The sequence below is a fragment of the Rhipicephalus sanguineus genome, chromosome 9 (genome assembly GCF_013339695.2).
Source record: "Rhipicephalus sanguineus isolate Rsan-2018 chromosome 9, BIME_Rsan_1.4, whole genome shotgun sequence".
Taxonomy (NCBI): domain Eukaryota; kingdom Metazoa; phylum Arthropoda; class Arachnida; order Ixodida; family Ixodidae; genus Rhipicephalus; species Rhipicephalus sanguineus.
The window spans coordinates 137,770,731-137,796,496 of NC_051184.2; the positions used below are offsets into that span (position 1 = coordinate 137,770,731).

Genomic DNA, 25,766 nt, shown 5'->3' on the forward strand with positions numbered 1-25,766 from the left:
CTCCTGAATCTGTTGACATGCGCCGTATTACAACTGGACCTACTAATCCCATGCCGCGCAACTCGCTTACATATGCTGGACAAAATGCAGGGCGCAGAAAACACAAGCTTGACGCCGTTTCTCCCTGCCACCTTCTTAAGATTGTGCGATACGCCATGTAAGTATGGCATAACCACTACTTGCTCCTTCTCTTCACATGCCTTACGCAGTCTAGAAGGCTGTTTCTTTTTTATGTGCAGAGATTCCGCTACCGCCTCAATCATAACCTGAGAGTAGCCTGCATTCACCAGCCTCTCAACCTGCTGATGAAAACCGGTTTGCATTTGATGCGTACAACTTTTTTCCAATGCATTGGAAATGCAAAGGTTGGCAATTGATCGCTTTACGAGCTTCGAATGAGAAGACTCAAACGGAAGGAGCATCTTTTTAGTCCTAGGACTGTACATCCAGCAGATATGATGATGGGAAAAAATTAGTGACAAATCTAAAAACCTAATAGAATTATCAAGTGGTTCTTCATGAGTGAAACATAGATTAGTGGAGCAGGACTTAAACACCTGCAAGATGTCACTGATGGCACTAGTGAGGCAGTCACTTGGTCCAATATTTAAAAGAATAAGAAAGTCATCTACGTATCTGAATATATGGTAGACTCGTCTATCATTTAAAATTGTACACACAGAGTCGTCGAATTTTGCGAGTTATATGTTACATAGAATAGGCGCCACGCAGGAACCAATGCACACACCATTTTTCTGCAAGAATAGCTTGCCTTCGAAATTCACAAAAGTAGCCTGAAGATAAAACATTAAAAGTTCCATGAAGTTGCCCGTCGACAGGCCGCAACTACTTTGAAAGGCCGTCTCCCCATTACATTCGATAAGTTCCTGAACCGCCACAAACAGTTCTTGATGGGGAACGGAGTAATAAAGCTCCTCTATGTCCACCGAGAACGCCGAGTTTGCTGTCATATTTGCCGACTTCAAGACATCAATCACCTCCCTGGAACTGTCAATGCCAAAAGGATCATCAATGGTGAGCGACTTCAGGGAACGTTGCAGGAACCTTCCGGCTAATTTCTGCCAGGAACCTGTTTCTGTGACAATGGTTCGCATGGGATACTCCGGCTTGTGGGTTTTCACCGTAAAGAAGGCAGAAAGCACATCGCCCTTGCTCTTCCTGACGGCCTTCTCTAACGACTCGAGGTTCAGCCGTTTTAAAAGCTTCACAGCCTTCATTCTCACCCTTGACGGCTTCTCGTTCACCACCTTGAAATTCTTAGCTATAGCTTCGCTAGCCTTCCTCTTGAATAAGGCATTTGGGAGTACAACAAACCCACCTTCTTTGTCGGATTGCAGAACGCTAAGGCTGTGGTCCACGAGGAAGCGGACGACTGGCCGCAGAACTTTGTCAGTGGGACCATGACTTGAACTCCGCTTCATCAGATGGTCAAGTCCTTCGGAAAGGCACCTTTCTTTCTCTTCCACAGGGACTTTCGCAGACAAGTCACGAACCGTAGCTAGCAACCGATGCCGAGGCAAACGTGGCTCTAAGGCGAACTTCGGTCCCTTATACAAGAGCGCATTGACGCTCGGTGGAACCGAGGCGCCGTCCAAAAATACCACGCCCCCCGCACTACACTGTCGCTGGGGTCTCTTCGGCACAAGCCGCACTACTTCCCGCCAGTGGCTTTCTGTCAGAAGTGCCGCACGACGAACCTGTTGGCGGAAAAGAGACGGACCTAAACGGTCCCCGTAATCTTGCAGGCACACTATCTTGAGCCAGTCTTTCCAGTGCCTAACCTGTCTCCACGTTTCTGCAATCAAGATTTTACAAATCCTCTTCCAATGCCTTTCCGACGGCGGCAGAGTCCCGAACAAGGCGACAATATCCATAACAGGAACTTTGGCCTTGACACATCTGGAGAGATATCTTGCCTTGCAGCTGTAGTACACAATTCCTTCCACGCAAATGCTCACACGGCCCACTGAAGAACGCGCACACAGTAAAGAGCCCAAGGTACAAGAAAACGAGTTCATTAGGGTGGCTTGTTGGGCAAGTTGGTGCATAGTTCTTCGTAAGGAAATGCCAGCAGCACTAAAGAAAAGAGAAGAAACTGAGCCAGGAAAAAGAGACAGGAACAGGTAGGACGCTGGACTAACAACTGACTTTATTTCGAAGAAGACGCGAACAACAACCGAAATGAGCATGCGCAGCAACAACCGTGAATCAAAAACAGACAACTTCATGGAACTTTTATTGTTTTATCTTCAGGCTACTTTTGTGAATTTCGAAGGCAAGCTATTCTTGCAGAAAAATGGTGTGTGCATTGGTTCCTGCGTGGCGCCTATTCTATGTAACATATACCTTGCAAAATTCGACGACTCTGTGTGTACAATTTTAAATGATAGACGAGTCTACCATATATTCAGATACGTAGATGACTTTCTTATTCTTTTAAATATTGGACCAAGTGACTGCCTCACTAGTGCCATCAGTGACATCTTGCAGGTGTTTAAGTCCTGCTCCACTAATCTATGTTTCACTCATGAAGAACCACTTGATAATTCTATTAGGTTTTTAGATTTGTCACTAATTTTTTCCCATCATCATATCTGCTGGATGTACAGTCCTAGGACTAAAAAGATGCTCCTTCCGTTTGAGTCTTCTCATTCGAAGCTCGTAAAGCGAGCAATTGCCAACCTTTGCATTTCCAATGCATTGGAAAAATGTACGCATCAAATGCAAACCGGTTTTCATCAGCAGCTTGAGAGGCTGGTGAATGCAGGCTACTCTCAGGTTATGATTGAGGCGGTAGCGGAATCTCTGCACATGAAAAAGAAACAGCCTTCTAGACTGCGTAAGGCATGTGAAGAGAAGAAGCAAGTAGTGGTTATGTTATACTTACATGGCGTATCGCACAATCTTAAGAAGGTGGCAGGGAGAAACGGCGTCAAGCTTGTGTTTTCTGCGCCCTGCATTTTGTCCAGCATATGTAAGCGAGTTGCGCGGCATGGGATTAGTAGGTCCAGTTGTAATACGGCGCATGTCAACAGATTCAGCAGGTGTGACACTAGCATTGTCTACAGTATTCCCCTGACCTGTGGCAAAGAATATATTGGGCACTCGGGTAGGTGTGTGAATGACAGAATGCGCGAGCACGCAAATTTACTTCCTACGGGCACGGGTGGAAATCTACCGATTCACTGCAAAGTGTGCGGTTGCGCCCCTCTATTCAGCAACGTTTCGGTGACTGGGAGAGCTAAAACACAGAAAGAACGTGAAATTATTGAAGCGTTTCAGATTCACAAACTTGGTCCTGATAAGTGTGTGAGTGCGCCATCTGTGTTTTTGAATGACAAGGAGGTTCGATTTCTCGACAGTGATAGGTGATAGGTTGCCTGTTTTTGATTCACGGTTGTTGCTGCGCATGCTCATTTCGGTTGTTGTTCGCGTCTTCTTCGAAATAAAGTCAGTTGTTAGTCCAGCGTCCTACCTGTTCCTGTCTCTTTTTCCTGGCTCAGTTTCTTCTCTTTTCTTTAGTGCTGCTGGCATTTCCTTACGAAGAACTATGTACCAACTTGCCCAACAAGCCACCCTAATAAACGCCAAACAGTTTGTATTGCAATAAATATTTCAATCATGTTTCAGTACGAGTATAACATTGGGCACTAATAAGCATTGAGCACCTCAAGCACTAATAATAATAATAATAATAATAATAATAATAATAATAATAATAATAATAATAATAATAATAATAATAATAATAATAATAATAATGCTGGAATATTCCGCGCCAAAAGCACGATGTGGAGGCACGCTCTTATGGGGCATTCCGCATTAATTTCGACCACCTTGGGCGGATAAAACTTCAATATATATATATTGATGTTTTATCCGCCGGATATATTGAAGCGTTTACTAATTAACTAATTTTCATAGTGTCGCTCGCGTGCGGTGAAGCGATACCCCGTACAGTTACACAGAAGTATAGGTTTTCCATTTCCCGGAGGATGGCGGGTTGGATTAATAGAACTACAGTGCACTGTAATAGAACTGCGGACACTGAGGGAAGCACGAGAGATGAATCAGTCGGATCGTTGCAGTCAGAATTTGGAAGTGTATCATCAGCTACACGTTTTCAACAAAAATACGCCTGGGAGCAGTGGCTACCAACGTAGCCGCCCCCACCCCCCACCCCCCACCCCATTCTTCATTCCCCGTCGGCAAGTTTCGGTGAGCGGGGTACAGGGGGTGGGGGAGGGGGCGCCCATGCCTTTCATCCCGCAGCTGACGCTTCTGTTTCCTGTTACGCAGAGAACGTAGAGGAATGGGCACCTGGTCAGATACACCCTTTCTCTTTTATTGTGCAGGAATGCATGCTATTCATACCTATCTACACAAGGGCAAAGCCTACAACCCTGAAACAAATCTGTGTTCGGCGCTTGTAGTACGCAAAAGCATTGCCTTTGAGATCTGTACTAGGGTGGTTAGAATCCAGCCACCCTACGTGTATCTTGCAGGGACTCAGTGATGACCGTCGCCTCGAGCGTGAGCAAAATTTTCTTTAATATGCCAAGAACAAAAAGTATAGCTTGAAAACTAAATACAAACAGTGATCAAATAGTACAGACGCATCTAAACTTGTGTGCAAAGCCATAAATACATTTCATTTGCAATACAAAAATTTCCTGTATGATAACACGACACTGCTGCCACCTATATTTTCTTTTTAGTCGAGCCTGTTAGTCGGCAGTTGTAACAGGCCTCGTTGTACTACAGGTGCTTCCCGCGAGCACATGTGCTCCGCAGTGACATATTTACCGTGTTAATAGATATTGTGTGCGTTTATTGTGTGCTTATCGTACATGACATTCGTCGACTGGATATTTTGCGCGTTTCGGAACGTCCTCCCGCAAGTGGGGGATGATGCATCGTCGTTCGTCGCCACTCAGAACAGCCTCATCGGACGCACAGCTTTGTTTCCACGCTAAAAAGTGCTTTCTTGCTTCGTTTATCGATTGCTCACGTTAATCGCGTGATTCAATGTCGAGTGTACCTCCAAAGACAATCCACTTCCCAGTGTTGTGACAAGCGGCGACCGCGGTTGTACAGGAGCGGAAGCGTGAGCCTTTTGACGAGCGAGTGTGAAGAATGCAAAGCCACTGCCAAACTTCGGTAAGTTGAAGAAAGTCGCTGAACTAAGTAACTTGGTTATTCATTGCATGATGCTGTTGTGCAGGAACCGATAGCCCGGGCGGCGTGTTGGCACAGCGAGGATGAGAACGAGAGACCCGATAGACACGTATGTTTGGTGCTTTGAGCGCACTTGTATTTACATCACCGTAAAAGCCGGTCGCCGATTGCGTTGATTACATGTTTGAAGGATGCGCGTTGCGGCTGCGCGATCCTATCCTTCGATCATGCAAGCCTCGTGTCATTGCGCTGTTATTCTTTGGATGTTTACTGCACGAGATCATCGCTTGAGAGTATTTATACAATCCCTTGTCGCCGTGAAGAAGTGTCTGCCTTTAAACATACGGGTCGTCCCTTAGCGTTTTCACGGTGGTGATACGAGAGGAGTTGACCAAACTCGGTAATAATGCGCAAAAGTGTCGCAACAGTGCGCACGTAGATAGAAGAACACACAGCCCTGTCACGCACACGCGATGATGGATATGTTTTTGTGGTTGCGTTCCCGAGTCCTTTTGTTGGAAATCCATGTAATTGCTCCGTGGGTAGGATTTCAACGTAGCTGCATCATAAATGTTTTAAGGGAGCTCACTTGAAGTAAATGTATTTGAGTGAATTACGTTATGTACTGGTACTAAGTGTACACTCCAACAGATGCGTGCTTAATTTGAAGAAGCACATGTTTATATGAAATAATGTTAGTAGAAGAATATGTAAATTCGATTAAGTTAGGCTAACTCATGCCACTCTTTGGTGCAGTATTTGTGTTTGAGAAAAGTGCGTGAACTTCTTTTCTGCCATTATATATTTTTTCTTTGCTGCTGGAAGCACACTAGCTTCTCCATCACGAATAATTTAGACTGTGCTCATGTTGTGAGAATGTTGCTTGATTGTGGGTTGGTTTAAGTCATTGTATTTTCACGCTTTCTTTTTTACATCAGCATTGTACCGATATTGCCCTCTTACTTGTATGCGGATGCGTAACCAAAGTGTAGTATTCAGTGATTTAGTATTTATTTAGCTTTGTAAGGTCATGAATTAAAAGAAAGAGATCTAAATTCTTATATATTCATATGTTTCCAGAAGTTCTCAGAAAGTTGCAGAATGTTATTGGTTTTGTGAAGGGCTTACATAACTAAAAAAAATCAGATAGCTCAAGTGAACAAGACACGCTAAATGTGAATTCGCTTTAGAGTACCAAAAATGTGTTCCCTATGTTGACGCAATACATATGTATGGCTCGTTCCCACCTTGCACTATGTGCTCATGCACCACGCACTCTTTGCAAATGTTTTTGTCATGTGGATCACCCATATGCATGTTCTGGGTCATGCTTATTACGTACATGAGTGAATGTTGGACATGCAGTGCCACTCTTTCGATAGTCTGCAAGAAGTGGCTAGTCCACTAATACCTGTTCTGATTGTGCCCTGATCCCTTCTTTCAAGGATCAACTTTTTTAATGTATCGATATACACTTGCCTGAAGACATGTTTGGTACTCGCTATCTGTGTGTGGTAGGGTTTGTTTTGTGTTAAAATAACCTTTTGTGGTATCTGTCATGTATGGATCAGCGATGAAAGCTGTTCACGGCACCGACACAGAGGACAGATTGCAGTGCAAGATAGGAGCGGTCTTCCTGCAAGCCCAGACAAGCCATATTGAGTGGTAGGAATATCTTTTTATCACTACAGTGGAACAGTTTTGACACGTAGCACATATTGAAATATAGCATATACTGGCCCTTAGCTTAGGTGTGGGAAACCTATTTCCTGCACTTTAGTGCAGTGCATATTATTTAGTTTGTATCCGTTGAACATGGAGCATGGAATATTTTGTATTATTTAGTTTGTAATCCTTGAACATGGAATGACGCCAGAGCCAACGTTTTGACACTTGAAGTTGTCTTCATAAAAGGAGCAACTGGTGCTTCTTGACGTTGCTGTCTTGACGAAGGCAAATCTACTTGTTGAAAAGTTGGCTGCAGCGACATAACCTCTTTGAGGACGTTTTGTCTGTTCAAGCGTCCTCCATCTTCCACCGAACATCTGTTTTGTTTGGATTGCCATGAAACTGTGCGGGGAAATCTTACTTATAATGATGTTGTTATGTGTATTGTTGCGATGCTAGCTTTTACCTTCAGAATTTTCGAGGGCCATTGCAAAATATCACTAAGAAATGAAATCTGAAGCCACAATAGACAATGCGAGAAGTTTTGTAGCGCTGATATAGGTTTTCATGCTCCCCATTGGTTGCAGGAAGGTAGCATCTTGAAAAATACTAAAATTTTGTCAGTTTTGTGTGTAAATCACAGAAATGAAAAAGAAGACAGTGTCATAATTATGGAACTCTGTTTGCTAACTATAAAAATACAAGTATTGTATTATTCAAGAAATCAGTGGATTTCTAGTGATTTTTTTGCCATGTAGTTTGGAGCAGAGTGAGAAAACTTAAAAAAAATGTTATCAAGGGTTGACATCTGGCCTTCATGGTAAGACATCCTTAGGTTTAGCATAGAGACCTGTGAAGATGACACAAGAAGGAGAAACATGCACAGGTGCTAAATTTCAACAGTTACTTATTTGCACGTGGATCACACTTGCTTATGCATTGAACAAAAAGAAAACAAAAACTCAGGCATGGACAGGCGCAGCTGCACGAAAGAAAAATTGTTCTTTCTTTGTTAAAGATAGTGATGGCACACTAACACAATCTCAGCTAACATTATTAATAGTTGCTGATTCAATGATCAGTGTAGTAGTTTGTCAATGTGCCTATGCACAATGAAACTCTCATCAAAGTGTAAAGCAAAGTTGTGCTCCAATGTGTAGCTGACCAGTCATCGCTGCCTTTCTTTACGTTGTTTCAGTGTTCCCTGAGCCTTTCTTTTTTTTTGAGACACTACCTCATTTGCCCTACATTGTATCGTATCTTGCGCGGCGTGTGCCTCGTGTCAAACCCGCCCCCTCAAGATATGGTTGTGCGGCGAGGGTTCGCACCCTTTCTCGTTTCTACTCGGCATATAAAGGCCGCCCAATAAAGATATGCGTTCTTGTTCACATCACACTCCTGTGTCATGTGTCGCTCGATCGCTAAACGGATACATACATAACGCTTACCACATGATAGGGGTATCTGGTAAACGTCGCCTTCTTTGCAGGGCACGTAATGTGTCCTGTGATTCTTAATGCAGCCAGGCGTCCTTGTGAGTATCTGGGTTGCTGCTTTTGCTTAGCTTAGAATCCTGATTTGAGGCCATGAGCACAATGCTGATGTTTACCCAAGCAGCAACCGTTTTTATGTTGACTGATATCCCGCGCAAATATGGCATAGTGGCAAAAATTCGTCGTCCATCAAGATTAGTCTTTTTTTTGCCTGGCAAATGCAAAGTGGTTTTCTGAGTAGGGCTTCTGCAACCGGTACAGAAACAGGGGCAGGATATCCTGCTGACATCCGGTGAGTTCTTGAAATTAAGGCTCATCCAAGAGAAATGGGAACAGGATTTTTAGTGCAATATACAAGCACAGGGGTTTTAAGATGTGAGGATGACTACCTCTGTCTTTATAGATTACCACAAAGGTTCTGTCGAATCTGAAGCCACTAACATCGTAACACTTGCACGTGATTACTTACACCCAATGGTGCTTACCCTCGAGCATCGGGCGAGTATTGGACTATCAGGTTCCTGAATGTACGATTTAATACGCACAAAAACTGCATATGCTAGTCATACGAACTGAGGGGAAACAAGCCATTCTTACCTTTTAGTTCCTCCCACTAAATAATGGTAAAAAGGTGCATTGTCTGACACTGCCTCGATAACGCCTTAAAAAATCCTGTTCCCATTTCTTGTGGACGAGCCTTAATTACATCCTGCTTGTGGATGCAAGCAGGATATCCTGCTCCCCTTGCTGTACCGGTTGCAGAAGCCTTACTCAGAAAACCACCTTACAGTTGCTAGGCCAAAACAACGCCGAATCTTGATCGCCGAAATATGTTTCTGCTATGCCACATCTGCACAGGATATCCGACAGCATAAACATGGTTGGTGCTAAGACAAACAGCAGCGTTGTGATCCCGGTTTCAAATAAGCGTACTAAACTATGCAAAAGCACCAACCCATGCAGTTGCTCAAAGGAGTCTTGGCTGGAATAAGAATCGCAGGACACGTACGTTACATGCTTTGCAAAGAAGGCATCGTTTATGAGATACCCCTATTATGGGGTAAGCATTATCTAGGGAAAATGGGCCATTGTCTCAAAGGAAGGCTCAGGGAACACTGCAACAATGCAAAAAGAGGCAGCAGTTGCCGGTTACCCACATAGTGATAATACTATACTGTACATTGGATTGATTATTGATACAGCAACTATTCATTATCTTTGGCAAGATTGTGTTAGTGTGCCGTCACTATATTTAACAAAGAAAGAACTATTTTTCCTGGACGCAGCTGTGCCTGCGCATGCCTGAGTTTTTCTTTCCTTAAAATTATAAATATGTATGGGGATCTGAGTCCAAATAAATTACTTGAAAGTTAGCACCTTTGTGTGTCCCTCCTCGTCCTGCCTTCACATGTATCTACGATAAGTATTAACGTTTCAATATTATGTGTAACCACAAGTTCTTGCATAGATGACGTCATCTACAGGCATTGACAAACAGCAAAAGGAGGCAATGAAACATATATTCTACCGCTATGTTATGAAGTGATGCAACATTGAAAATTGACTTTCATGCAAAGCTGTAGGCCACACTTTCACAGCGCATTCCATTGCTTTATTTTTCTATGTCGTGGGCCTTAATAGTCCCTGTTCTGACCTTACTGCTATGTGCAGGTTTATGGTGTTTTTATAGGTTGTGGTGCAACCATGTTTTAAGCAATGTCGTGCAACATGGGAGTACCCATTTCCTTCTAACAAAGCATTGTTGTCAGATGATCGATAAGCCTGAGAGTTTGATAATCTGAATCGGAGATAGCCTTCATTAGAAGGCATCGGATACTCATATGTTTCATCACATTTTTTGGAACATTATCACCCCACAATCTATAAAGATACCAGGAATCTGTGTATATCGCACAGTTCACGACACAGGTTGAGGCCTACCACAGAAAGAGAAGTGTAATGCACTGTGTGATGGTGCCTTGAATAACCTTGTTTGACAGGGAGCTTTATTGTCGAATGAATTCATACTATTGTGGATGGGTGTACATTTTAGCAATACTTGTAACTGGGCATTTTGGTGCATACTCAGGAGGGAACAGGAGCGCGAGCTAATACACGGACAATGCTCCTCTCTTCTTTCTGTGTCGGTGTCTTAGCTCGTGATCCTCTTTCCTCCTGGGTGTACGTTTGATTATTCCATTTTGCTGTTTGCACATGCACTGTAGATGATGTTATCTCTGTGCGAACACTTGGGTTCAGATGATATTTTAAGCGTCTGCGTGATTTCTAAAAAAGGTTAGTTTTGAGTTTAGCTCGGCTATGTGCTCTTTCCTTGAGTAGCTGTGCTATCCTGTCAAGATGTTCAACAAGTACCGACGCACTCCAATGTGGATTCTTCTGTTTTTCTAAAAGACAAGTGATCAATTTCATAACTATGCAATATTTGCTAGCTAACACTGTAAATGTGTACTTTAAAGCATGGAACCGGGAAAAAATATTTCCATTTTCATAAAACTTTTGTCGCCTCTTCAAGGTACATAATGAATTTACCTTTAGCTATCGAATAATATGCAAAAGTCACCAGGGGTAATAATACAAAAAATGCTTTGGCTCGCGTTCCCTAATGCCTTGTTTTCAAAATTTTTGTAGAAATGACCCATAACTTGTTACAGCATGCATATCGGTAAAATATATTGTAGGTTCTTACAGAACCCACCATTTCATGATTCTTTTCACTAGAATTTAGCATTTCTCTGGCTGTTTTACCAAGACTCAGCTCCACATTCCACTTGCCTATTGCTCAGATTCACCTTGCACAAGCTGAGCATGAGCTACAAATTGTTCTGTGATAGTTTTGTTTAAAACAAAGGAGGTGGAATAGGCTCACTGATGCATGCAGCAGTCATGCATGGAATACCATTTGAGTAGCGAAATGACGTTATTATGATATGTTACATCAAAGAAGCTAACAGAGCTAATTGGTCTGTCTTTAATAGCTGGCCAATCTACGAAACCACAGCCCTCTGAAGTGATATATAGTGGTTTGTTTTCTTATGTTTTTGATCAAAGCAGCATGAAACCAAGGCTATGTAGTTGGACATTGATACAGATGGATTATTCAGTTAAAATGGTAAAAATTATACCACTGTTCTGAAAAAAAGGCATTAATCATAAATTGCAACATCTGTTCACATGCTGCCCTAAGCTGTATGCTTCAGTGCCAAGCTAATATTAGCACTCTCTCTTGCAGGTTTCAAATACAGCAACTGTACCACCACGACAGTGCAGCACAAGAGACCCTATCGTCAGTGCTGAGTCAGAAATTAAATAGAAAAGCGCTTTCTTCTGAAATCTTTCGCCTGGTCTTATTTCGTTTGTTTGTGATTGCAAAAGAGCTCTTTCGTAGGAAATACAATATTTAACTAACTAGCCCCATTTATTGTCCTATAGAAACTAAATAGGTTGACAATTTAGCGCTCGTTTACAAATGCGTGTATCATAGACCTGCAAGATTATTCCTGGCTTTGAAAGACTGTTACGTGTAAAGAACAATAGTGATCTAGTCATTGCTCGAAATGGTCTTCTGGCGTTTATGTGACAATCGTCTAAAGGATACACACTTTTGTATTGTTAACCACAAAAATATTTATTGACCTGTGTGCAGCAAACATGCTGTTCCTGGCATAAGGCCTAGGTCTGCAATATGGTGTTTAATATCAACCTAATGCATATGTTCGATTGCATTTCACTAGACAACGGCCATTAAAAATTCATGCATTAGGACTCCATAGACTAACGCTAGACAATGGTAATCAGAAACTCGAACGTCATGACTCTATAGACTAACGGTGGCCAATTACTATTAGACTCGCATTAGGTGTGCATTAGAAAGAGCATTAGACTGGCATTAGACAGCGTAATGATTCTGATGTCTAAAGACATTAGTCTGTCTATTAATACACATTAAATTTTTTCATAAGGGAAGACGCACAAATTATGGACGCACCCGATGACACGCACTGTCTCAGTTCCGGTACGCTCAGTACCGTTTCCGCGTCCGATTCGTCACCTGCTGATGTGTTTAGGTCCTCCATTGCTGACGACCTCACATCGGTCCAGCGTTCCCAACTTCTGTGCCTGCTGGAAGAATTTCGTTCTTCTTTCGATGTCGGGCAAACTTCTCTCGGCCGCACTTCCGCTGTTACGCATCGCATCGACACCGGCGCCCAACCACCACTGCGGCAACGTCCATATCGCGTGTCTCCCGCAGAACGGCGGGCCATTAATGAGCAAATCGACGATATGCTTCGACGCGACGTTATTCGGCCCTCGGACAGCCCATGGGCGTCTCCCGTTGTTCTCGTTGCGAAGAAGGACGGTTCCGTGCGGTTCTGTGTGGACTACCGACGGCTCAACAGGATCACTCGCAAGGATGTTTATCCGCTGCCGCGAATCGACGACGCGATTGACAGACTGCAAGGAGCCGAACTCTTTTCGTCTCTTGATTTGCGCTCGGGGTACTGGCAAGTACCCATGGCCAATGACGCTCGACCGAAGACAGCCTTTGTCACGCCCGACGGCTTGTACGAGTTCAACGTCATGCCGTTTGGTCTGTGTATTGCGCCCGCGACCTTCGAGCGCATGATGGACACCGTTCTGCGCAACTTGAAATGGCACACGTGCTTGTGTTACCTGGACGACGTCGTGGCTTTCGCTCCGGACTTCTCCACGCATCTCCAACGTCTGCGGCATGTTTTGACGCGTTTGCGCAACGCCGGCCTCCAACTGAATCTGAATAAGTGCCGATTTGCAGCACGGCAGCTGACAATCCTCGGCTCCGTCGTGTCCAAGGACGGAATCCTTCCCGATCCGGCCAAGCTTCGGGCCGTGGCAGAATTTCCCAAACCTACGTCCGTAAAAGAACTGCGCAGTTTCGTAGGACTGTGTTCGTACTTTCGACGCTTCATACGAAACTTTGCCACCATCATATCGCCGCTGACGAAGCTCCTTGGAAGTAACGGACTCCTAAATTCGTGGTCGTCCGAGTGTGACGACGCGTTCGTAAAGCTCCGTCGTTTGTTGACGTCTCCTCCCATACCACGCCACTACGATCCTACGGCCCCAACGGAGGTACACACGGACGCCAGCGGTGTAGGCCTCGGCGCTGTCCTTGCGCAGCGCAAACCAGGGTTCCCCGAATATGTCGTGGCATACGCAAGCCGTACGCTTACCAGAGCCGAGACCAATTACTCAGTCACAGAAAAAGAGTGCCTGGCAATCATATGGGCCCTTACAAAGTTTCGACCTTATTTGTATGGTCGCCCATTTGATGTCGTCACCGACCATCATGCACTATGCTGGCTGTCGTCATTGAAGGATCCCTCAGGCCGTCTCGCCCGCTGGGCACTTCGCCTGCAGGACTACGACATCCGCGTGCTGTACCGCAACGGACGCCAGCATGCTGACGCCGACGCCCTCTCGCGCTCCCCCTTGCCTGACAATGCCCCCTGCTCAGTACCTCACATGGCCGTTGCTTCAATCAACGTTCACACCATCGCTACCGAACAGCGCAAGGATAAATGGATCACGTTGCTGATCGACTTGCTCACTGATCCGTGGGCAACACCATCCACTCGCGCGTTGCGTCGTCAAGCCGACCATTTCGCCGTTCGTGACGACCTCCTGCACCGACGCAATTACAACGCCGACGGCCGCCAGTGGCTACTAGTGATACCCCGCAGTCTGCGTTCTGAAATATGCGAAGCCTTCCACTCTGACCCGCAATGCGCGCACTCTGGGGTATCCGAAACTTACCACCGCATTCGACAACGATACTTCTGGCGTGGGATGTACCGCTACGTGCAGAAGTTCGATCGCTCCTGCCTCGATTGCCAACGCCGAAAACCTGCCACGCACGTGTCGCCTGCAGGTCTACAACCATTACCTTGCCCTAACCGTCCGTTTGGGCGCGTGGGCATCAATTTGTATGGGCCACTTCCTCTGACTTTGGCTGGTAACCGCTGGGCCATCGTCGCTGTTGACCATCTAACGCGATACGCCGAAACCGCCGCCCTCCCAGCGGCTACAGCGCGCGATGTTGCCTCCTTCCTACTACACAGATTCATACTGCGTCACGGTCTACCCCAAGAGCTTCTCAGCGATCGAGGCCGTGTCTTCTTATCAGAAGTCGTGGAAGCCATTCTGAAAGAGTGCCATGCTGTTCACCGCAAAACTACTGCTTACCACCCGCAGATGAATGGCCTAACCGAACGCTTTAACCGCACGCTCGGCGACATGCTGTCAATGTACGTCGCCGCCGATCACACCAATTGGGATGCCATTCTGCCCTTCGTCACCTACGCCTATAATACCGCCCCTCAGAGCACTACTGGTTTTGCACCCTTCTTCTTACTGTACGGAAGGCACCCGTCGCACACCATCGACACGATACTTCCATACAAGCCGGATCCATCCGAGTGTGCGCCTATTTCTGACACAGCCAGGCTTGTTGAAGAGTGTCGCGAGCTTGCCAAGACATTTACGACGCAGGAACAAGAGCTGCAGAAGAGCATTCGCGATGGCACCACCACTTCTGAGCCTACGTTCCTCCCTGGAGCGCTCGTATGGCTCTCGGTCCCTACCACTGCAAGTGGCGTCTCTTCAAAACTGCTGCCGAAATACGAAGGCCCATACCGGGTCGTCGAGCGCACATCCCCGGTCAACTACTTGATCGAACCCATCGAACCAGCTTCGGACATGCGCCGTCGAGGGCGCGACATAGTCAACGTGGAGCGCCTCAAGGCCTACTATGACCCACTCATAGTGACGAGCTGTTAGGTCGCCGGACGGCTCCCTTTTCGTACCCGGGGTAATTGTGGCGAAGCAATTGGTACTGTTTAACGGTTGCGTTCTCCAGCGGCTCCAAATGGGTCGTCCTCTTAAAAAACGCCGCTCGCTCTCGGAGCTCGTGCTTTTGCCTTGACTGTCGCCATAGCGAATTGTCGCCGAGTCCCGTCCAATAAACCGCTTAACGATATATATATATATATATATATATATATATATATATATATATATATATATATATATATATATATATTGGTTGCACATCAGAGAATAAAGGCTGATTCCTGGTTGTTCAAACAGTGCCTCGGTTATATCAGTCTTTCCTTGTCGCACCGCGGTCATGTGTCCTGTTCTTGCCGCGTTGCGGCAGTATCGTAGTTTTGACATATTAAACCTCAGAAGTTATTATCAACAAGCTGTCCCAGTTAAGCTCTTCATAAGAGCTTATAGCCATCGAACCTTTCCAAAATTTGTATTTCTTTCTGGGAAATAAAAATTATTTCATTTAAACAAGAGCTTCGCATATTGTCAGGGGCGACTGATGACGAGCAGGTGCTGTTTGGAGTGGATAGGCTCATGTAAATGCAACGGTGATAGCTTTCCGTTTCCGGTTCTGTGTGTGCGCTTATTGTGTGCGCTGCAATTACACCAGGCAACTGACCCAACTTTCAATTTTAGTGTAAAACTTCCAGGCATGCAAATTTATAATCCGCATTAAGAGTGGCTGCTGTGTTTTGTGCTTCGCGCACATACACGTGCTTCAGTGACGTGTATGCAACGGCGTGCTACTATCAATGCGCGAATGATATTGGCGCGACGCTGTGCAGTGCCCTTGGAGGTAAAGCATATCGTTTAGCAATACTGGCAGACGTTTTGTGGCAGCGTTAGATCCGAGTGGTAGTCAGAAGAGTGCCTCACATTTTATGCATTCGGTATAGTCTTCAGTGCATTATCTATGAGCCAAATGGAAGCGAGTGCTCTGTATCATGCACGAAGTAATTGGCTGACGAGAGACCATCTGAAAACAGGCGGCATGCGTGGATGCGTGTGAGAGTCAATTCTGAACGGGATATTTCGGGTGCTTGTTGCATGTGTGTGGACATACAGTCTCAAGCTGCAGCGCATACGATAAAATAGTGCAATACCCGGCGTACTTGCGGCATGCCTGGTATGAGTACCATGAGAAGGGCATAGCTGTTGCGAAACATTGTCGTGCTCGCCTGAAACGTCTTTTATGATGAAACACAGTCCTCGTAATGTTTTGCATTGCCCATAATCAGTATCACAAAGCATTTTCAGTACAGTATATTCAGGTAATCCCACAAGAAGTCAGGTGCTCTCTTATGCATTCGCCAAAGACGACTCGAAGGCGAATGACACCTTCTTTGTCCGCTCAGTCGATTGTATTGATCCATGCGATAAGGTCTTGCCAACGAGCTTCAATTTAACAAGGTATAGATTTGTTAAAGGGATGCTGAAGTGGTTTTACAATTCGGTAAAACTTTGTTGTTAACAAGGACCAACATTATTGTCGACGATGGCGTAATTTCGTTCGCTGTTGTGGCAGCAGGAGCTTTAAGATACGCGAAAGAAAAGTTCGTCTTGGTCCCCCCAACAAGCGCGCCAAAAGTGTAGGCGTGGAAATGAAATAACCGGAACTACGTCATAGTCGGTAGTTTTGGCCACGGTGGTAGAATAACAGGTGGCCCGACGCGCCGCTCCGCCAATGCGCCGCGCGTGCCACGGCGGTGCTCGAGTTGCCGCCGCTTTTCCGCAAGGTGGTAGCAGGTGCACTCTGGGCCGATATCTCTGCTCCGGCGCATTTGAAAGCATGTGGCCAGCGTGCGTCGCGAGCATTTAAACTGCAATTTACATCTTTAACTCTTGAGAAAGAGATCCGCGGTGTATTTATTACACCAGAGAGGCCTCGAGCAACACTGAAGAGTTGCCGTCGCTTAGAACGGACGCGCGACTAAGGAAAGCATGCAACGCAACCAGCGTTGCAGCGGCGTCTCTTCCTTTCTGCTTGGTCATCTTCGATAAATGTGGAGGCGTCCTTAGGTGCAAGTGTCTGAAGAGCAAAAGCGTCCCTATGCGACGGAACCAGCGTCGCAAAGTCGCAATCAGCCTTCGAGTCATGATTATAGCCAGATCACGGTGGTCGTGATTAGGTGATCCCAGTGCTGGGCAGTATCGAAGATACATGTATCTTCGATACTATCTTAGATACTCTTTGGGTATCTTGTATCTGTATCGCGATACGTCTCGCAAAACAAGTATCTGTATCTGTATTTCCTATACATTGAAGAATGTATCGTGTATCTTAAGATTAAAGATACTGCGATCGCACCACCTCCGTGCAAAGCAATAAACGTTGACTGAGCTCCGCTTCTCAAGCTGTTACTGCTGCCACTAAGTCACCAGAATAAAACTAAAGTGCAGTGACATTATTTTATCTTTCCGCAACAGTTTTCCAGCTAGGATAGGCGATAAACTCTGAGCGTCCATATATATTGGTTGAGCAGAGTTACGAGGTGGTGCTCGCGTCGTCTCGACAGACAAGCGCGCGAACATCTGCGCCCAGCCGAATTTTTGTTTAATCTTTATTTTTTTAGTTTAGTAGCTATTAGGGTTACCCGACGCGGTGCTTCAGTGCTTATGGCGTTTGACTGCTTGCCCGAAGGTCGCGGTAGCCGGATTTCGATGGAGGGAAAATGGTAGAGGCCCGTGTGCTTATATATAGGTTTTATAACCCCAGGTGGTCAAAATTACCGGAGCCCTCCATACAGCGTCTTTCATAATCATATCGTTGTTTTTCGACGTACCTCCTGTATCGTGTTTTTATACTTATTCGCTGTGTTTGATACGGAACGGCTTTTCTATTTTACATAGATATATTAGTTTTCGTTGTTTAGGCTTCCCTGAATTTTTTTACTGTAGCTAATCACCTTGTAATTGGATCTATAAATGGCAATAGTGTGAATAGTGGCGGTGTCCTGCAGCACTTTGCGCAACTGTACAATACGTCTGAAACGTTTCTGGGCTGCACATGCGTCGTTAGTGCGAAAACCGTAATATGTTTACGGGCGAGGCAGGACTCGACAGCGGTATTTGCACCATCGTGCGGAGGCTTCGTATTGAAGTTCATATGTTTAGTTGACAACCCGCGCGCTGGTCAGCAAGCAGAGCAGCGACTAGCTCCCATCAATTACAAAAGCTACAAGCAGGAATTGCTACCAGCGAAATGTATAAAGAGCTGTCATGTTAAGCATGCAGTTAAAACAACGCCAATAAGTTGTTTCGGAATGAAACAGGTGTACCTTGGACAAGAAGTACAAGACTTTTGAGAGACTAACATAGTTTCCACTCAAATGAAACACAATTGGTCGCAGCAGTTAATAAATTTTCAAGTGAAAATTAATTGCATAGGCGTTTATATAGATATATATTAACAAATTTGAGAATGTATCGAAGTATCTTAAGATACAATTACAATGTATCGTGTCAGATACAATCAGTGTTGCAGTATCTTGTATCTGTATCTCAAATACTTCTTGCCTGAGTATCTTGCATCGTATCGCGATACAATTTCAAAGTATCTTTGCCCAGCCCTGGGTGATCCCATGGCTTGAGATCCGCTCTGACGCGTCGCGTTTGTTGCACTCTGTCAAACCAAGGCGCGACCGCATCGCTGTTTCCGCTCACTTTGTAAGCAGGAACCACGGCTGAAACCACCGTGGCTCGATCTGTGCCGCTGATGCGGCGGCCACCAAGGGACGAAAATGCTTCGCTCCAAAATGCAAATCTGGCTACAAAACGTGCAAAGAAAAGCTGTGTCTTTTCTCCGCGCCGAAAGACGAAAAGCGACTGCAGTTGTGGAGAAATGCAATTCCACGGAAAGACCATCAGCTACAGTCCTCCGACATACATACGATAACGTGAAAACCAAATGCTTTTTTTTACTCTGTACACTCGCCGGTAGGAATTTTCACGCTTTCGAAAAAAAAAATACATGCCCGTCTCTTGCAATCGGCACCCTGTGACAGTCATATCGGGATTACCCGCGCCGATTAGAAAATTTTAAGCTTCATAAAGCCTGGCACTCTTACTTTTGCGGTCGAAGCTTGCAGACAGCCACTACAAGCTAGTAAAAACCCAAACAACGTTTTAAAGCCACAAAATTAGCTAAAGAAACCGGTTTTCACAGCACAGCGAGAGCTTCCGATGCGCGTATTTCGGCCCAAAAACTCGTCGCGAACCTAGCGGCGGCCGCGAGCAACTCGAGCGGTACGGCGACGCGCTCGCGGCGCTCGATGGGCCACCTGTTTTATTCTACCACCGTGGTTTTGGCGGAGCCGTGGCCTTCGTGACTACTGGCTGGCAGCGTTGGTGGAACTGATTGCGAAGGCCATGCTTTTACAGAGCGGATGGCGCCGATGACGCAGCACAATGAAGTTGACGTCACCGCCTTCGCTCAGCAGTTCAAGAAGTCCTGCGGCTGCAGCCGCTGTTTTTTTGCCAAGAAATGCCATTTGCGTTCACTTCAGTGAACTCTTACATTGGTTTTCGAATTCAGCAAGGATCAAACTATGATTACACATTCCAAATTCTTTTTTTCTAAGTGCTTCAGCTTCCCTTTAACAGGCTTGGACTTAACCAAATTGAGCAATTTATGAACCTGGTGTTTTTACGTGTCCCTTGACTTTATGTGGGCGGATTTATAAGGTTCCCGGGATTCATTCGTCCAAGTAATTGCTTTCTCCACATTGTCTCGAACTTATCCTTGTACCACATTTCGGAATGTTCTCATTGCACGTGGTACTTTTCGGCATAACATGACCAATGTTCTAATTTGTTTCTCAAACGCCCGCGTTGTTCCTTTTCATCTTGTTTATATTTGTGGTGGTTAGGTTCGCCACGTCGCAAGGCGTGTGACGCGAGGAGGATGGAGGAGACAACGCGTGACTGAAAATGCAGTTATATTGGACGACAAGCACACATGACAATAAGTACAATAACATGGGCCCGTGCACGCGGTTTCAAACAAGCAAAAAGGAATATGCAGTCTAACAAGTCTACGACGTAGAACGGTGCCTTGTGAATGAGGCTCGTTGCGACGCCTGACAACTTTCATTAAGCACGCGGCGTAGCGTCGTTTCGTTGGGCGAACAGGTTTCACACTTGCTACATTGGTCGTAAAATACAAGTTTTTTTCTTGTTTTCCAAGAAGGCAACACTGTTTAACCTATGATCTCTCTGGTTTCTTCATAAATTTGCAGGCTTTGGACGGTTTGTACAGTTTACGCACTATGCAGTCTTCAACCGCTCCAGAGATCTAAATAAAATGTATATACTTTCCGCTGTTTTGTCGCCATGAAAACAATTGGAGGAGCGATTCGAGGGTCGATACATCGCTCAAAGAGAGCGCGCGAAATCGTCCAGCGTATCTTGTTTTATTTATCGACAGAACACCAGCCCTTAGGAGTACCACAAACAATACGACATGGCAGCGGAGAAGTTCTGTCAACACGGGCCTCTTTATGCGCATTTAGCGCTATTACTCGATTAATATTTATCGGCACAGTCGGGAAGGTTCCCTGCGGATATGTGGTCGGAGTGACGCCCTTCCCGAGGTCCGTATTCGGTAGTGGTCTCTGGCTGTGATGAACTCGCGTCCGATACTGACGCAGAATCTGAATGCTCAAGCGGTGAACGGCAGCGCACAGCTGCAGCCTCGAGGCGAAATCCCTCCTGAGCTCCATCGGCGGCAGCTGACAGGATGGACTGGGTGGTGGCAGAGAGGTGGTAGGGAGTTCTGCCAAAAGCAGCAATGAGCAAAAGCAGGCTCATTAATAACAGTGACCTCATGAATAATGTCATAAACCAGATTCGTCTTTATATACAGGGCCACACCGTATCGACGTCCATTTTCACGGAGCATAGAAATGTTGCTTTAATCGGGAAGGTGCATGACATCCGTATCGGATCTATACCACGTTTCAGAGAAGCCGATAATATCGAAGCAATATTTTATTTGTTCCCGATTCACCTCAATTTCCTCGGCTTTGTTTTAAGGCTTTACGCTTTCAAATGGTATAAACAAAGGGTTCGATTAGAATGATAACTGTCCCTGCTTATGAGGTTATTAAACAGGTCTGCGTCAAAGTATGACGCCATGGCTGCTCACGATTGCAGTCCTTTCGTTGCCGCTCTTGGCAGCGGTTCACGAGATTTTAGCGATATCGTCTTCTGAAGCGATCCTAATCGCGCGGGCGTTATGTTCCTTTCTTGCAGAGACCCTCCCCTCGGAACTCCACACAAAACGATAGTTTGCTTCCTTTGCCTTTGCTTTGGCGAACCACAGGAATTTCTTGTTGAGGGCCGTCAGGATGTGAAAAAAAAAACCGAATGCCGTCTTCAATGTCTTTCAGAATACCACGTTTTGCAAGCCAGGGATTCTTGGTAGCCAATACGTGAAAGCGTATTACTGTAATTTTACTTTATCTTTGTTTTTGCCAAGCGGGAGACAATGGAATGTTTCCGAGTTATTCTCCGTCAAGAGCGGCAAGCCGAGTCTTCGAGCGAGGTCGTCCAGTTTTTCCAGAAGGATCTCATTTTCGGTGTGGGGCATGCCATGAATCTCCAAGTTGTGGCGTCTGCTATACTGTTGCAGATCGTTCAATTCTTGGTTTATCTTGGTGATTATTTGTTGTTCTTGGTTCGTTTCGACAGCATGGACTCTTTTCCGAAGGCTATCAATATCCTTCGCGTGCCTTGCAGATACTTCAAGCAACTCATAATGCGTTTAAAATGTACTGATGGGCTAGTTGGTGAGCCATGATTCTCGAATAGGCAGCGCACAAAGGCAACGAACACGTACACAAAAAAAAAACGCAAACACAAGCGCTGTACTGCAACTGCTGATTTATTGTCGAAAGACCCGGCTTATGTATGTGAACACGCGCATGCGCTCTCACAGCAGTGGATACGATGATGACCGAAAAACCCGAGATAACCGCACAAATAAAGGCACAAAAAAAAAACAAAAAAAAACAGAAGAAAACAACTAAAAACAAAAAACACGTGGTTCTGATAATTTTTTTTTTTTTTTTGCTACACAGTATATGGTTACATACCAAGGTATCGGCGCGCTTTTTCAGAGAAGGCAACCGAGGGGCAACTGATACACTTATCTTTCCATTTGTCAATTTCTATGGCCTCGATTACCTCTCTGGTTTCCTTCTTACGTTCCTTGCGCACAATCTCCGTTCCTGTTAAAGTGGGAGCACAGCCACAATCCCTACAATGGAAGGCCAAATGCCCAGAATCTTTTGCTGCAAAGTGGCGGTTGTGTTCCGTTAGCCGTGTGTTTATGCACCTGCCCGTCTGACCAATGTACACCTTGTTACAGGTCCTCTCAACTTACTTGCATTCAACATTTGCGGAATGGGAAGGAGAAGTGTACATCCAAAAAAATGGGATTTCTATCGGCTCCTGCATAGCGCCGGTGCTGTCCGACATTTATTTGGCTGCGCGTGACAGCAAACTAGATCACGCATTTCAAGGTCAGCGGGTGACTAGAGTTTTTAGATACGTCGACGATTTTTTAGTGGTTTTACAGTGTGATGACAAGGATTTTGATTCCGCAGTATCTAACGTTATGGCCACATTTGCTTCGTGCCTCGCACCATTGTTACTAACGTATGAGCTGCCCATTAGCGGCTATATTAAGTTTTTAGACCTTGGTGTATACGTTTCACCTGATCACATATGTTGAGCTTATGAACCAAGGGGCAACAAACCCGTCCTCCCTTACCAATCCGCGCACTCCAAACTTGTAAAGAGAGCAATTGCCAGATCATGCTTCCTTGGCGCCTTTCAGAAATCCTGTCCGCACAAAGGTGACGCCAGCTTCACCAACCAGGTGAGCCGCCTTAGGCGCTCTGGGTACCCGACGAACCTCTTGGTTTGGGTCGCAGAAGGCTTGCAAAAAAAGAAAACAAGTGCTGCCGCAAGCAGGAACCACCGGCGTACGGTGGTGATACCTTATGTGCACACCTTTTCGCACAATCTGCGAAAGATAGGCCGGAAAGCCGGTGTCGACGTTGTGTTCTCGGCACCAGTGTGATTGTCGGGCCTGTGCAAAAAGGTGAATGGCGCTAAGACGCACACGCAGTCGTGTGAAATCAAGCACCGCAACCCCTACGTCGCATGCACAGAAGAGGTGATCTACAAGATCCCTCTGACCTGTAACAAGGTGTACATTGGTCAGACGGGCAGGTGCATAAACACACGGCTAACGGAACACAACCGCCACTTTGCAGCAAAAGATTCTGGGCATTTGGCCTTCCATTGTAGGGATTGTGGCTGTGCTCCCACTATAACAGGTACGGAGATTGTGCGCAAGGAACGTAAGAAGGAAACCAGAGAGGTAATCGAGGCCATAGAAATTGACAAGTGGAAAGATAAGTGTATCAGTTGCCCCTCGGTTGCGTTCTCTGAAAAAGCGCGCCGATACCTTGGTATGTAACCATATACTGTGTAGCAAAAAAAAAAAAAATTTTTTTTATCAGAACCACGTTTTTTTTGTTTTTAGTTGTTTTTTTTTTCTTTTTTGTTTTTTTTTTTGTTGTGCCTTTATTTGTGCGGTTTCCTCGGATTTTTCGGTCCTCATCCTATCCACTGCTGTGAGAGCGCATGCCCGTGTTCACATACATAAGCCGGGTCTTTCGACAATAAATCACCAGTTGCAGTACAGCGCTTGTGTTTGCGTCTTTTTTGTGTACGTGTTCTTTCCCTTTGTGCGCTGCCTATTCGAGAATCATCATTCTGGAATGTATTGCAGCGAATGCTCAATACTTGATACAGTTTCTTTTAAAACTGACAGGTCATCTACTTTTTTAGTAACTACGACCAAATTTTTGGTTATTTCACTCAATTGTTTGCTGAGACCTTGAGCCGTCAGCTGCGCAGGAGGACTGTTTATCAGTGCTAGAATGGCCGCGAAAGGCAGATATACGACACAAGGTAAATGTATATGTAGCGAAGCTTCCATAGAAGCCCATACGTTCAGAAAATGGCTGCTCATCAGCTGCTCATGGGGCTTAGCGCCATCTGTGTGAGGAGGGAACACTTCCGGCGGAACAAAAAATAAAGCGGATGTGACGCAATATTCGGTAAAAAAGTGACGTCATTTTGTTGGCACTAGCGCGAAATTTGATCTCAAAATACTCTTCTTAGGCCCCTTATCGCTAAGGACTCGCGCATAACGGGCGAGCCGGCAAGCCCTTGGCGAATGCGCTTGAAGCCAATGCTATAGCTAACTAATATCGACCCGTGACTAAACAGCGGTGTTAAAGTGTACCGTCGTGCAATTCGCCTTGGCTTTACCAGGAAACTTTTTTCTTTGAGCTTTATTCTGCGTTCGTGTCATCTTCTACAGCGTGAATAAAGTAGGCAAAAGCGTACCTCTCATGTTTGCAGCGTTGCTTATTGCTCGCACGTGCGCAGGGGACTTAAAGAGCCCATTGCATGTGTGCTTCAGTTCTAACGAGAAGAAGAAATGACGCCTGGTCACGCCGAACATTATGATATTTCAGTTTATTCAGTGGTCACATTAACGCAATTTAACAAACCATACAGAATTAGCAAACAAATGTCGTAATAAGTACAAAAAGTGCGTACACTATGTGCATTATGCTTTACCTTATGTTCCGATAAATTAACCTTACGTGTAATGTATCAAGACATGCGAATTGTAGTGATTTTAGCGCGACAGATAACTAAGCGATCTGCTCACCGATAACACGAAATAGAGTAGGCACCGCGTGTTCACGAAGGAAACCGAGCAGCAGGAATACTGATGCATGAAAATCCAGCAAGCACACTACTCCGAGCCGTTGCCCCGGTGTCTTATCTAGAAGAGATGGCTCGCCAGGCGTACGCGTGTTGCTATGGCATCCTTGGAACACCACATCGTTTCCGCGAGTACCGAGGAAAGTCTTCGGCGTGAAATGTTAACAGCGTCGTGCCGTTCTCTGTTGAACACCGTAGCCAACACGGTCACCAACGATGAAACGCACCTCGCAACTTCGCGCACACCAAAATCAAATTCTCACCACAATAATTCACAGAACGCATGCAAGTGCGAAACACCAGAACACCTGAGGGGGCGTGTCGCCGCAGACGAACTTACGAGCGCGCCTCTCCATGCACCGCAAGGGCTGCACTGAATTACAATGACGTGCGCCTCTCTTCAGGGGCGCTAAGAAAAGGTGTTTTCGTCAGAATTAAACACTGTCGTACATTCTTGGCACATTGCACCTACTAATATTGTTTCGGAAAATAATGTAATTTGTAAAATATAAACATTGCTTTACGTTTCAATAAAACTTGGTTTTTCGCTATTGGTTGTTTTGTTCCCTTCCCTCCAAACATAGTCCTCTTCAATCGCAGCACCCAGAACTCCCTTTGCTGTGTCCGTTGGCAATAGGTTCTGAACCGTTTTTTCGCCCGAAGCTTCGCGACCTATTTGAATCGACCTTGTGCGACATGCGGGAT

At 45.5% G+C, this 25,766-nt stretch overlaps 1 protein-coding gene and 1 long non-coding RNA gene across 2 annotated transcripts in view; one reads left to right on the top strand and one right to left on the bottom strand.

Annotated features, from left to right (window-relative positions):
- LOC119404402 (uncharacterized) overlaps positions 1-25,766 on the bottom strand; it is a 326,575-nt gene that overhangs the window by 244,981 nt on the left and 55,828 nt on the right. The gene's annotated exons all lie outside the window — the stretch shown is intronic.
- LOC119406111 (uncharacterized) lies at positions 6,778-11,711 on the top strand. The gene is made up of 2 exons (XR_005186541.2): positions 6,778-6,864; positions 11,611-11,711. It is a non-coding gene; the product is annotated as an uncharacterized LOC119406111 (long non-coding RNA).